At 44.3% G+C, this 15,216-nt stretch overlaps 1 pseudogene; it reads right to left on the bottom strand.

Moving 5' to 3' along the window:
* Positions 1-1,116: 1,116 nt before the first annotated feature.
* On the bottom strand, positions 1,117-2,869 carry LOC117313278 (nucleus accumbens-associated protein 1 pseudogene; annotated as a pseudogene).
* Positions 2,870-15,216: the final 12,347 nt, after the last annotated feature.

Below are 15,216 nucleotides of genomic sequence, written 5' to 3'. Positions count from 1 at the left end.
ACTCAGCCAACCGGACCTTGCAATGTAGCCCTTGGGGGGAGGCCCTGGGGTTGAGTGTGAGCCGGCCAGACCCACGGGAGCCCAGGCAGAGCGGGGCCTGGGGGGCCCCCCTCGTCAACGCGCGCCCCCACTCCACACACACGCGCACATTCAGCCTGCCCCCGGCTCCCCACTCCGTCCTGCCTTCCACAGCCCCGAGGACCGAAGGGGACATCAGACACGGTCCCGTTGGTTTGAAAAATAATAGGAATCTTATACTTCAATATTTCATTAGCTAAAAACATGTTTTAAAAAGTATGTACAGGGGCTGGGGGCTGGGAGCCCTGCCTTGGGGGGTCGGGGGTGGGGTGGGGAAGGGAGGGAAAGGCAGCAGCTCCCCAGCCTGCTCCCCTGGGTTCCACCCCTGGTCCTACTGCCTCTCACGTCTTCATCTGTTTAAAAGGAAAACTTCTACACACGCACGCCCGCACACACACACACACGCACACCCACACGCTTCTACGAGCCCCGGAAACCTCTCCTTCTATCCTCAGAGACCCTCAGTCTGCCCCCAAGGGCCCCCCTCTCAGGACCTGCCCCTCTCAGGCCCCAGGGGGCTGGTGGCGGCAAGAGAGGCTGAGCACAGGTGGGGGAAGAGAAGGGCGCTGGGCCTGCCACCGCCCGCCACCTTAGGTCGGTCATGGAGTTTCTCTGAGCCCCAGTTTCCTCAGCTGTAAAACGGGCAGTCCTCATGGCCGCGCCTACCCCAGCCCCCAAGCGCAGGGCCAGACGAGGGAGGCAGGAAGGTGCTTTTGGAACGTGGAAGCACTGGGAGGTGGTGGCGGGAGGGGTCCTGAGAACCCGGGGCCCCTGTGAGTCCCAAGGGGCTGCAGGGGGGCAGAGGCTGAGGAATGCTCCGGCTAGGTGGCCCAGCGCCTGGGAAGGGGGTCTTCCCAAGCCCCCCAGGCCAACCCCTCCCTGTGCCTGGCCTGGTGAGTGGGGAGACAGTTGCTCGGGGTTAGAAGAGGGGGAGCAAGAGCCCCCCGACTGTGCACGAGCGTGTGTGCTAGAGAAGGCAACGCAGATCTCGCACCACCTGCCGTCCTCTCCCAGCCCGGATCCCTGATCGGACTGGGGTCAGGGGGTGGGACGGGGGGTGGGGGGTGGGCAGAGGGGCCGGAGCATGCAGTGCCCCCCGCGGGTCCTGGGGAAGGACAGACGGTAGCTCGTGCCCAAGATGGCGGGCGGGTGTGACAGGAGGGGGAGTGTGACGGCCCCGCGGGAGAGTCCGGTGGGGGGGTACTGGACGGCTTCCTCAGCCGAGGGGCCGGCCTCGCCGTCATGGCTGGCCGTCTTGAAGCCGTGCTCCACACCCCTCTTGTCCGGCTCTATCTTGCCCGTGTAGCTGACGAAGGTGGTGTAGGCGTCACCCTCGGCCATAAGCAGCTTGACCTTGGGGGTCCAGCTCTTCCTCACACTCGGCGGGCGTTGGTGCACATGTCGGCTGCGATGGCGTTCATCTCGCTCTCGTTGAAGCTGGGAGCAAAGTTCTGGCAGTAGTACTTGACAGCGTGGGGGACGCGACCATCCAGTGGTCTGCTGCTGGAGCTGTTCCTGGAAGAGCGGACGCTGGTGCCACAGCTGTTGGCCAGCGTGTTCCGGTCAAAGAAGGAGGCCAGGAGACGCCACAGCAGCACCTTGTGCCGCGTTCCCGCGCTGACGTGGCAGTTCATGAGCTGCGCCCGGGTGACGTACACGCTGGTGCCTGTTACCAGCTCCAGCTTCTCAGAGGGGTCACCCTCATCATAGAGCCTGGGGTGTGGCAGCGGCTGCCGATCTGGTTGATGAGCTCAGCAGGGAGAGACGCCAGGTCTTGCCGCACTCGGATGTGATTCCGGGACTCGGGGGCTACCTGCTCAGGGAGGGCCTCCTCCACCTTCTCGGCGGTCTGGCCTACATTCATCATGCGGTACATGGCGGACATATAGCACATCTGCCGGTACTGCTCGTCTGTGCCCTCCTCGCCCGCGTCCTCCTCCTCCTTCTCGTGGTAAGAGCCGCGGCTGTCGCTGGTGTAAGCGCTTGAGATGCCCGGGCTGGTCCGCTCCGACGTGCTGGGCCCACTCACCACTCCGCCTGCCGCTGCCGCCACGCCCCCCGCCGGCTCCCCGCCCCCTGCCCCCAGCCACTCTGGCGCGCTGTGCCGCCGCCACCGCCTGGGCCTGCTGGGGCTGCCGGTTGGCGACCAGGCCCGGCGCGGAGAACTTGGCCATCTTGCGGCTGCCGTTGCCACTGCAGCCACCGCCGGCCTCCTTCTGGCTGCTGTCCCACAGCCGCTTGGCCACGGGCGTGCACTGCACAGAGTCCGACTCCTGCTGTTCCGTCTTGACGCGAGACACGAGGGGCACTGGGGTGCCGTAGGCCGGCCAGCTCGACGTCTGCGCCACAGGGCTCTGGGGCTCGGACGAGGGGCCCTCCTCGGCGTGCAGGCCCTGGGAGTCACAGCGGGGTGAGCTCACCTTGAGGAAGAACTCTGTGCCCTGCTCCATGATCTATCTCCTGGATCTGCAGGAAGCCCGATGTGTACATGAGCAGGAACTGGTCGCCCATGTTTATGCTCAGCCGGCCCATGTAGCGGAAGCTGAGGCTCTGCTGGAATGACTGGGGCTGCGGAGCCGCCGGCAGCTCCACCACCGCACTCCGGGCTGCTGTAGGACAGGCCCCGGAAGTAGGAGCTGCTGGCGGCCAGCACGGCCCGGTGGGCCTTGAAGGCAGGGCCCTTGACCACCACCGAGACATCACAGTATGGGCCCTGCAGCCGCTGCTCCTTGAGGCACTCCAGAATGCTGTGGCCGAAGTTCGGGATCTGCATCTGCAGCGTCTGGGCCATGGCGGCGGCGGCTAAGCCGTGGCCGCGCTCCGGGGGCACCCGGCCAGCTCCTCAGAGGCGGCTGGGGCCGGGCCTGGGCCCGGGGCGCGCCCTCCTGCGCCGGAGCTACGGCCTCCGCGGCCTCCGCTTCAGCAGCAGCGGCAGCCGCGGCGGCCATTCGTTGTGGGCCAGCTGAATTTATATCTTTATTAAAAATCAACATTTCCTCTGTCTTTCCAAATTAATGGATATAGAGTTGTACCTAGTATTTCTCATAATTTTTGTAAACCTCTCTCTCTCGAGTCATAGTCCAGTTTTAGCGCCTGATATATTTCACCTTCCCTCCCACACCCTGTTCAAGCTTGCTAGACTGTACTGTTATACACGTTATATTTATGTGTGTGTGTGTGTGTGTGTGTGTGTGTGTGTGTGTATGCACGTACCCCACACAGAATTGTTTTTGTTTGTTCTTTGGGGTTTTTTTTGTGGTTACTGTTGGTATTAAAACATAGATTTTCTTTTAAGAAGATTTAAATAAGAAAAAAATCTTAACGCATTTTCCCAAAGTTACCGTTTCTGGAGCTCTTCATCCTTTTGTGTAGCTCCGTTTATCCATTTGGTATTCGCCTGCTTGAAGAACCTGTTTTGATAGTTCTTATAGTGCAGTCTTGCTGGTGATGAACTCTTTTAGCTTGTCCATGTCTGAAAACGCCTCTTTCACATTTGTTTTTGAAATATAATTTGTCTGGGTATAGAATTCTAAGTTGACAGTTTTTTCTTTTCCCCTTTTAATACAGGCATACCTTGGAGATATTGTGGGTTCCGTTCCAGGCCACCACTAGAAACTGAATATCACAGTAAGTGAGTGACAAATATTTTGTTTCCCAATGCATACAGAAGTTATGTTTATATTATACTGTATTCTATTGTGTACAATAGCATTATGTCTAAAAAACCCCAGTGTACATACCTTAATTTAAAAATCCTTTATTGCTAAAAAATGCTAATCATCTGAGCCTTCAGCGATTTATAATCTTTTTGCTGGTGGAGGGTCTTGCTTCGATGCTGATGGCTGCTGACTGATCAGGGTGGTGGTTGCTGAAGGTTGGAATGGCTGTGACAGTTTCTAAAAATAAGACAGCAATGAAGTTTTGCTGCACTGATTGACTCTTCCTTTCACGAATGATTTTTCTGCAGCGTGCGATGCTGTTTGATAGCATTTTTACCCACAGTGAAATTTCTTTCAGAATTGGAGCCAATCCTTTGAAACCCTGCTCCTGCTTTATCAAATAATTTTATGTAATATTCTAAATCCTTTGTTGTCATTTCATTAATCTTCACAGCATCTTCACCTGGAGTAGATTCCATCTCAAGAAACCACTTTCTTTGCTCATCCATAAGAAGCAACTCCTGATCTGTGGAAGTTTTATCATGAAATCACAGCAATGTCATCACATCTTCGGGCTCCACTTCTAATTCTAGTTCTCTTCCTATTTCCACCACATCTGCAGTTACTTCCTGCACTGAAGTCTTGAACCCCTCATTCATTCAGGTTGGAATCAGCTTCTTCCAAACTCCTGTTAATGTTGATATTTTGACCTCTTCCTCTGAATCATGAATGTTCTTAATGGCATCTAGAATGATGAAGCTTTTCCAGGTTTTCAATTTACTTTGCCCAGATCCATCTGAGGAATCACGGTGTCTATGGCAGCTATAACCTTATGAAATGTATTTCTTGTTTGTTTGGTTGTTGTTGTTTTTTTTGGCCGTGCCCCATGGCATGCGGGATCTTAGTTCCCCCACCAGGGATCGAAGTGGTGCCCCTTGCAGTGGAAGCGTGGAGTCTTAACCACTGGACTGCCAGGGAAGCCCCGAAATGTAGTTCTTAAATAATAAGACTTGGAAGTCATAATTACTCCTTGATCCATGGGCTGCAGAATGGATATTGTGTTAAATGGATGTTGTGTTAGCAGGCATGAAAACAACATTAATCTTGTCCATCTCCATCAGAGCTCTTGGGTGACCAGTTGCGTTGTCAATGAGCAGTAACATTTTGAAAAATCTTTTTTTCCTGAACAGTAGGTCTCAACAGTGGACTTAAAATATTCAGTAAGGCGTGTTGTAAATAGGTGAGCTGTCATCCAGGCTTTGTTGTTCCACTTATAGAGCACAGGCAGAGTAGATTTAGCATAATTCTTAAGGCCCTTAGGATTTTTGGAATGGTGAATGAGTATTGGCTTCAATTTCAGGTCACCAACTGCATTATTCCCTAACAAGAGAGTCAGCCTGTGTTTTGAAGTTTCAAAGCCAGGCATTGACTTCTCTCTAGTTATGAAAGTCCTAGATGGGATCTTCTTCCAATATAAGGCTGTTTCATCTACATTGAAAATCTGCTGTTTCATGTAGACACCTTTATTAATTAACTTAGCTATAGATCCTCTGGATAACTTGCTGTAGCTTCCACATCAGCACTTGCTGCTTCACCTTGTAATTTTATATTATGGAGACGGCTTCTTTCCTTAAACCTCATGAACCAACCTCTCCTGGCTTCAAACTTTTCTTCTGTAGCTTCCTCACCTCTCTCAGCCTTCATAGAATTGAAGAGAGTTAGGGCCTTGCTCTGGATTAGGCTTTGACTTAAGGGAATGTTGTGGCTGGTTTGAATCTTCGATCCAGACCACTAAAACTTTCTCCATATCAGCAATAAGGCTGTTTTGCTTTCTTGTCATTCATGTTTTCAGTGGAGGAGCACTTTTAATTTCCTTTAAGAACTTTTCCTTTGTATTCACAACTTGTTTAACTGTTTGGCGCAAGAGGCCTTGCTTTCAGCCTATCTCAGCTTTAGACATGCCTTCCTCACTAAGCTTAATCATTTGTAGCTTTTGATTTAAAGTGAGAGATGTTTGACTCTTCCTTTCACTTGAACACTTAGAGGCCATTGTAGGGTTATAAATTGACCTAATTTCAATATTGTTATGTCTTGGGGAATAGGGAAGCCTGACGGGGGAGAGAGAGAGGTTAGGGGACATTTGGAACCCACACACTTATCGGTTAAGTTTGCCATTTTATATAGGCACAATTTGTGGCACCCCAAAACAATGACAATAGTAACATCAAAGATCACTAATTACAGATCATGATAACAAATATAATAATCATTTAAAAGTTTGAAGTCTTGCGGGAATTACCAAAATTTGACACAGAGTCATATGAAGTGAGCAACTGTTGGGAAAATGGTGCCAATAGACTTGCTTGACACAGGGTTGCCAGAAACCTTCTGTTTGTAAAAAAAAAAAAAAGCAATATCTGTAAAGGGCAATAAAGTGAAGTGCAATAAAATGAAGTATGCCTATATTTTTAAAATGTCCTCTTGCATTTTTTCCTATAAGAAATCTGCTGTCATGTATGAAAGAAGGACTCTTTCATAAGGGACTACTATGAACAACTGCATGCCAACAAATTAGATAACTTAGATAATGGGACAAGTTTTTAGAAAGATGCAAACTACTGAAACTGACTCAAGAGGAAATAGAAAATCCGAATAGACATAACAAAGAAATTGAATTAGTACTCAAAAACTACCCCAAAAAGAAAACCCAGACCCAGCTGGCTTCACTGATAAATTCTACCAAATATTTAATAAAGAATACTAATTTTTCTCAAACTCTTCCAAAGAATAGAAGAATAGGAAACACTTCACAACTCATTCTATGAGGCCAGTATTACTCTCATCACAAGAACCAGAAAAACATATAATAAGAAAATCAAACCACAGAGCAATATATCTTATAAATATAGACACAAAAATCCTTAATAAAATAGCAAACAAAACAACCAGAGGTAAATAAATGGATTATATAACATGGCCTAGAAGGATTTATCTTAGCAATGTAAGATTGGATTAGCATCCTAAAATCAGTTAATATACCACACCCTATCAACAGAATAAAAGATAAATAAAAAACTCAGAATCATCTCAATAGACACAAAAAAAGCATTTAAAGAAATTCAGCACACTTCATGATAAAACAGTTAAGGTAATAATGAAAAGGAACTTTCTCAAACTGATAAATGTCATCTATAAAACACTCAAAAAAGGATTTGCCTATTCTGGACATCTAAGCAGATTCATATTTGTCCTTTTGTGTCTGGCTTCTCACAGTTATCATGTTTTCAAGATTCATCCATGTTGTAGCATTTCAGTCCTTTTTATGGCCAAATGATATTCCATTGTATTGCTATACACTAGATCTTCATTACTTGCGGCTTTATTTGTGAATTCCCCTACTCACTGAATTATATTTGTAACCCCAAAATCAAAAGACTGGTGGTGCTTTTGGAGTCATTTGTGAACATACACACATTATATATACATAATGTGTCCATTTTCTCTAGCTGGTTTTGAGCCATTTGATTATAATGTGCCTTAACGTAGTTTTTTTTCATGTTTCTTTTGCTTTGGGGTTCATTGAGCTTCATAGATCTGTGGGTTTACAGTTTTCATTAAATTTGGAAAAATTTTGGCCATTATTTAAAAAATTCTTTTGTGTCCCCATTTTTTTCTTCTTTGGAAACTCTAATTAGGCTGCTTGATATAGTCCCATAGCTCACTGATATGCTGCTTCTTTTTTAGATTATTTTTTCTCTGTGTGTTTCATGTTGGATAGTTTCTGTTGCTATGTCTTCAAGTCCACTAATCTTTTTTTCTTCAGCGTCTAATCAGCAATTAGTTCAAATATACTCTTCATCTTAGACATTGTAGTTTTTCTCTCTAGAAGTTTGATTTGGATCTCTATTTTTCTCATTTTTTTTTGTAAGCTTTATTGAGGTACAATTGATAAAACTATAAGATATTTAAAATGTACAACATGATTATACACACACACACACACACACACACACACACACACACACACACACACATTGTGAAAGGATTCCCCCCATGCAGTTAGTTAACACATGATTTGGATCTTTTAATATCTTCACTGATTTACTTAAAATTTTCAACATATGGAATAAAGTTATAGCAATTTTTAATATTCTTGTCTGCTAATTCTAATACCTTTTGATTTACTGTCTCCTTATTGGATGTATTTTCCTGCTTCTTTGCTTGCCTTGTAATTTTGATTGAATGCTAGGCATTGGTGAAATTTACCATGTTGCATGCTTGGTATTTTGTATTTCTATAAATATTCTTGAGTTTTATTCTGGGACATAGTTAGTTGTTAACAGTTGCATCACTTCAGGACTTGCTTTTAAGATTTGTTAGGCAGGATTTGAGAAATATTATGTCTAGGGTTAATTCACCCCATTACTGAGGCAAGATGCTTTTTAATGCTCTACTAGGTACCTCATGAATTAGGAAGTTTTTCAGTCTGGCCAGTGATAGCAGATACCGTTCCTGGTCTTACGTGAGTGTTGGGTAGTATTACTTATACTTCTGTGGGACAATTCTTTCCCCAGGCTTGGGTACTTTCTTCAAACCTGTATGCTGGTCAGTACTCCCATGAATACTGGAGGAAACTTTCTGCAGATCACTAGTTTTCTCTCAGTACAACTTAATCCTCTTCAGTACTGTGTAATGGACCTTAGTGACCTTAGTTTCCCTGAACACTCAGCTTTACCTCCTCAACTTGGAGTTTGCCAAGCTCTGCCTGTCTGCCCCCCTACTACACTGCAGCCTGAAAATTTTCTCAAGGCAGGAAGCTGCAGCCATCATAGAGCTCACCCCACTCATCTCCTGTTTCTCAGGGATCTCTGTCCTTTGTACCTGACGTCCATTGTCTTTGCTTGTGTATTGATTGTTTCAGGCAGAAAGGCAATTCTAATCTTTGTAACTCCCTCTTGACTGGAAGTGTAAGTTAATCCATGGGATTTGATATATAGTGCAGTGACCATTCTTCATTTTAAATGGTCTGTATTTTTATGTTTGATTTTTTTCCCCTCTAACTTGAATTACTTAGATTCTATTTAGTTATTTCTAAATGACTTTTTTCTCCATGCTTCTATTGTGACCTCTAATTTTATAGCCTTGTGAACAGAAAATGTGGCCTGTGTGATAAAAACTTGTAGAGAGACAAACCAGTTCACTAGATGGATGATCACAGGATTTTTCTAGGTTGCCTGGCAGTGAGCTAGCAGGACTGAACCCACAGCCCAGGCCCAGCTCTCCAGGGGCTGCTGAGAGAATCTGAAACCACATCCATCGTTCCTGGCTGACCCTCCTGCCTGTCAGTTTCATCCTGCTCAAAGTGATGCCTGCTTGATGTTTCTTTTCCCAGCTCTCATGATGGTTCCATAGATGTCTGAAAAACACTTGTGAAGTATTCAAGTTTTCTAGAATTCACATCCTTTTTTTTGTTTTTTTTACAGTTGTCTTGCACACACTTAATCTGACAGGAAGTTTTTATAATGATATATCCTTACTGGATCTTTTCAAAGTATTCAACTTAGTTTTCTAGAAACAACTACTATTTTTCACATTCATATTTTATTGGTTTATATAATATTTAAATTAAGAACATAGTCCTAGCATAGGACTTCCCTGGTGGTGCAGTGGTTAAGAATCCACCTGCCAATGCAGGGGACATGGGTTTGGGCCCTGGTCCAGGAAGATCCCACATGTCGAGGAGCAACTAAGCCCGTGAGCAACAACTACTGAGCCTGAGCTCTAGAGCCCATGAGCCAGAACTACTGAGCCCGCGAGCCACAACTACGGAAGCCCGTGCGCCTAGAGCCCATGCTCCACAACAAGAGAAGCTACTGCAATGAGGAGCCTGCCCCTGCAATGAAGAATAGCCTGCGCTCACCGCAACCAGAAGAAGCCCATGCACAGCAACGAAGACCCAACGCAGACCAAAAAAAAAAAAAAAGCTAGCATAAGCAGGATTGGAACAACTCAACAGATTGGAACAGCTCAATGCTGGAGAGGGTGTGGAGAAAAGGGAACCCTCTTGCACTGTTGGTGGGAATGTAAATTGATACAGCCACTATGGAGAACAGTATGGAGGTTCCTTAAAAAACTAAAAATAGAACTACTACATGATCCAGCAATCCCACTACTGGGCATATACCCAGAGAAAACCATAATTCAAAAAGACACATGCACCCTAATGTTCATTGCAGCACTATTTACAATAGCCAGGTTATGGAAGCAACCTAAATGCTCATCGACAGACGAATGGATGAAGAAGATGTGGTACATATATACAATGGAATATTACTCAGCCATAAAAAAGAACGAAATTGGTTCATTTGTTGAGACGTGGATGTATCTAGAGACTGTCATACAGGGTGAAGTAAGTCAGAAAGAAAAAAATACCATATATTAAAACATATATGTGGAATCTAGAAAAATGCTACAGATGAACCTGTTTGCAGGGCAGAAATTGAGACACAGATGTAGAGAACAAACATATGGACACCAAGGGGGGAAAGCGGCAGGGGTGTGGGGATGGTGATGTGATGAATTGGGCGATTGGGATTGACATGTATACACTGATGTGTATAAAATTGATGACTAATAAGAACCTGCTGTATAAAAAAAAAATAAAATTCAAAAATTCAAAAAAAAAAAAAAAAAGAATACCAGACAGTGATGAAGTACCAGAGAGCAGGGAGGTAACACGATCTGATAAAAAAAAGAACAAGCATGGGTGGACATACAGGAGTAGCTTACTAGCCTCCAGCCTTCAGCATGTCAGGGACTTTGATGTTTATTACAGGAAGAATAGAGAACATCAGTTGTGTAGGGTTAAAGTTAAACATGCTTCTAATATGGTAGGTAAGTCCTGTTAATTATGTTTTTCAAACCTTGTATGTTTTTTTTCTTCTTGATCTTTAAATTCTAAAAGAGATGATTTTAATTTGTTATTTTCTCTGAGTAGGTCTCCCAGTTTTTGTTTTATGTATCCTGAAGCTATGCCAGATAGAAAGAGAAACACGACATTTCTTTACACGTACTATAACTTTTATCAATGTAAATATCCTTGATCCATTTTCATGCTATTAACTATGAATTCTATCTATTATATTACTATATCACATCTTTATTTTTATTAATATTTGCCTGCTATGTCAGTCTATTAGTTAACTTTTAATACTTCATGATTTTAGGAGTGGCTCTCGTATTAAGATATGTTTTGATTTATTTCTGTTATACTTCCTTGTGTGTGTGTAAGATTGATTACCTTTCCTTTGCTTTTTTTCTTCCTTCTAGTGCAGCATTTCATAACCCTGGATGCATACTAGGATCACCTAGGAACCTTTCAGAAAACAATTTAACATCTAAACTTTACCCCAGAATCTCCGGGGAGGAGAGTGGTTATCAGCATTTTTTTTTAAAGCTTGTAGCATGAAGTCAGGATTGACAACACTAGTTTTTCTATTCCTGTAGTGCTTCTTCTTAAGTTCTCAACAATCACATTTAAAATTATAATTTTCTATCAGTGGATAGACTGAAACAGCTGTGGCAGTCAAGGTAAAATCAGAGAGGCAGAAGTAAGAGCATTAATGAATAAGGAACTTATTATAGGGATTCAAGTTGACGCAATTGTGATTGCTGGTGGAACAATTTGTTGCCTGCCTCTGGTATTGGCCTGAAGTCATTATAAGTTAGCCAGCCCAGCAGTTGGGAAGGAAAGCTGAACAAGAACAGGAGCAGGGACAAACTGGAAACTGCTGGGGGGAAAAATAATGGAGCCTGTATCTGTCTGTCGTTCTCTACCTTAGATGACTTGTATGACCTGAAGCCTGCAGGCTGGGTGCTGCCCCACACCAACAAGGTGAGCCAGGAGATCAGCAACAACATGCATGAGGTACCACAGTGCCCGGCACCCTCCACCAAGCTTCCATAGTGTGGAATATATGGCTGCTGCTTCCCTTATGGCTTCTGGATCTCCAGCAAATTTCTCTTGTTGTGAACTGCATTGTAATTCTGAGACTGACTTCTTGGAGTTAGGCTAACCTTCACAGGTTGAGGGCTTAGTCCTCTGTGAGACTGCCCTCACTTCAGACACAAGCTGCGACTCCTGGATTCCCAGGCCACCTGCACTTCTGAACAACTGGCTACAAATTTGGGGGTTCCCACTACCCCCTCAGGTTTGATAAGTCACTAGAATGACTCACAGAACTCAAGAAAGAGCTATACTTATGGCCACAGTCTTATGATAGCAAAAGGCTGCAAATCAAAACCAGACAAAAAAGGAGAGACACATAGGGTAGGCCTTGGGAGGGTCTCAAATGGGAAGTTTCTGTGTCCTCTCCCCAGGCAGTCAGGAAGCGTCACACTCCTGGCATATCAACGTGTATTACCAGCCAGGAGGCTTAGCCAAGCTTCGAGTCCAGAGTTTTATTGGGATTCTATTACCCGAGCATGATGGCTTGAATTCTTGGCCATGTGATTGAAGTCAATCTCCAACCCCCAACCTTCGCCCCCCACCCCATGGAGGTTGAATTGGTAGAATTGGTATGACTTGGCTCAGAGCCCTAACCCTCTAACCACATGGTTGATCTTTCCAGTATGGCCAGCCCCGTCCGGGAACTATCTAGGGGCTCGACAGCCATGAATAACAAAGACACACCTATCCCTTGGGAAATTCTGAGAATCTAGAGATTCCCTCCCAGAAACCAGGACCAAAGGCCAGTCAAATTCTTGACTATACAATGCGAAAGCTAAATGGAAACTAGACATGTACCGGAATTCTGGGGACCATAGTTCCAGCTTAGATGACACTGTGCAACACCACCACAACAGTATTATCTCTGACTCCCCTGCACCCCACCAAGAAAACACCCTTAGTATACTGCCACTCTCCTTGGTGCTTCTCTCTCACTACCAGCATACAGACCAACTCCAATGCTTTATCACAATCACGTGGATTTTAGTTTCGGATTGCCATTAATATTTTAAAATATTATCCCTTCTCTTTTTTTTTTTTTTTAACATCTTTATTGGGGTATAATTGCTTTACAATGGTGTGTTAGTTTCTGCTTTATAACAAAGTGAATCAGTCATACATAAACATATGTTCCCATATGTCTTCCCTGTTGCGTCTCCCTCCCTCCCACCCTCCCTATCCCACCCCTCCAGGCTGTCACAAAGCACCGAGCCAATATCCCTGTGCCATGCGGCTGCTTCCCACTAGCTATCTACCTTACTACGTTTGTTAGTGTGTATATGTCCATGACTCTCTCTCTTTTTAAGGAGTTACTTCTTTTTCTTTTTTAATAAATTTATATATTTTATTTATTTATTTTTGGCTGTGTTGGGTCTTCATTGCTGCACATGGGCTTTCTCTAATTGCAGTAAGAGGGGGCTATTCTTCATTGTAGTGCGCGGGCTTCTTATTGTGGTGGCTTCTCTTGTTGTGCAGCATGGGCTCTAGGCACGCGGGCTTCAGTAGTTGCAGCACATGGGCTCAGTAGTTGCAGCTCGCAGGCTCTAGAGCACAGGCTCAGTAGTTGTGGCACATGGGCTTAGTTGCTCCGCGGCATGTGGGATCTTCCCAGATCAGGGCTCGAACCTGTGTCCCCTGCGTTGGCAGGCGGATTCTCAACGAAAAGCAAAGGTTAAAGTCAAAGAAACAGATCGAGCATGGAGTCCGATTTAGCTCTTCCCTGTTACAGAAACAACAGTTTAGATGTGGCCAATACAAGTGAAAATAATATATTAATTTTTTAGTCTATTTCTTTTCCCTTTAGAATGGAATGCAAAGGCTAGTTTAAGGTCAGTGCAAAATTAGTTGCTAGGAAATGGAAGATGTCTTTCTGTTTAGGATATTTGGGATTAGTAATCAAAGTGTTCTCTAATGTGAGGTACATACAGTACATATGTCTTATTGTTTTTATAGGAAGCAAAATAGATACAATAAATGCCAGGAACAAGATAGTACTGAGGAATTTGTAGAGATTGCAGTTAAAGTGTTTCAGAAAGAGGGATCCCTTCCACAGCCCAAGAGTGGGCTTTTGTCCAACACTCAGAAATGAATTGTCCAAGGAGACACATGTGCTGACAAAGCAAGAGGCTTTATTGGAAAGGGGCGCCCAGGCGGAGAGCAGCAGGGTCAGGGAACCCAGGAGAACTGCTCTGCCACGTTGCTCTCAGTCTCGGGTTTTATGGTAATGGGATTCGTTTCCAGGCTGTCTCTGGCCAATCATTCCACCTCAGGATCCTTCCTGGTGGTGCGCACATGGCTTAATCAAGATAGATTCCAGTGAGAAGAATTCTGGGAGGGTGGTAGGACATACGGACTGGCGTCTCCTCTCTCTTTCTGACCTTTCCTGAATTCTTCTGGTTGGTGGTAGCTTGTTAGTTCCTCATTCCTTACCAGGACATCCTGTTGTAAGATGACTCATGCAAGTGGTTACTATTGTGCCTGGCCAGGGCAGGCGGTTTCAGTCAATGGTTCCCCTAACAAAAGCAATGCTTAAATTTAGCAGTATCACTTTGATAATTTTTGTAAAAGAAAATCAAATGTGTGCAATTAGATGAAACAAATAGGTCATTAAAATTTTTAGTTGTGGCACAAGATGACTAAAATTCAAAAGTAAATGATAAGCTCTGAAGAGGGTCTGATTTCATGAACATACTTCTGATATATTAGTTTATTTGTTGTTAATGACAATTTTAAAAAATGGAAGGGCCATTTGATTTAAGCTAATGATACAATATTCCCAACAATTATATTTCCACATGAAGTTTTGTTGTTGTTGCTATTGTTATTGCAAAATTTCTCCCCTTTCAAAATTAAATACTGTGTTGTTATGGGTATTTAAAATTCAATGCAAGGGTTTGAAGATGGTACTTGATTTACCATGTAGAAATAAAATTACTGTTGTCAGCACTTATGTTTGAAAAATCTTGTCAGGACAATTGAATTATTTTGAAAAACAGTGTTCATTCAAAGGAGAGGATTTCATTTGTTAAAATGATCATTCTAAGGCTCATCTCAACAACTGTGCTTTTATGTTTTGTTCTCCCAGAATCTTTTGCCTGTATCCTTTTCTCAGCTTCACGCCTTTCTCCACCTCTTTCCCTTTAACTTCTTGACCTTTTTCCTATCAGCTTGTACTCTTTAAACAAACCCATTTTCTCTGTTACTACTTCTCTTCCATTCTCTACAAGATATCAAGAAAGGGCCTTTATTACCTACTTTCTCAACTTTCAGATTCTCTTACTTGTTTCTCAAGTTTGCAGCAGAATTTTGTGCTCTAATGACCAAATACAATGACATCTTGCAGACCTCATCCCGAGATTGATACCAATGGCTTCACACCTTCACTCAAAATTTTCTTCCTTTATTTTCTGTGTCAATGAAAAAAATTAATCAAGAGTCATTCTAAGAAAGAAATAGTTTTATTTGAGCCAA

Source organism: Tursiops truncatus, chromosome 8 (genome assembly GCF_011762595.2).
Source record: "Tursiops truncatus isolate mTurTru1 chromosome 8, mTurTru1.mat.Y, whole genome shotgun sequence".
NCBI lineage: Eukaryota > Metazoa > Chordata > Mammalia > Artiodactyla > Delphinidae > Tursiops > Tursiops truncatus.
This window is presented reverse-complemented; position numbering and strand designations above follow the sequence as displayed.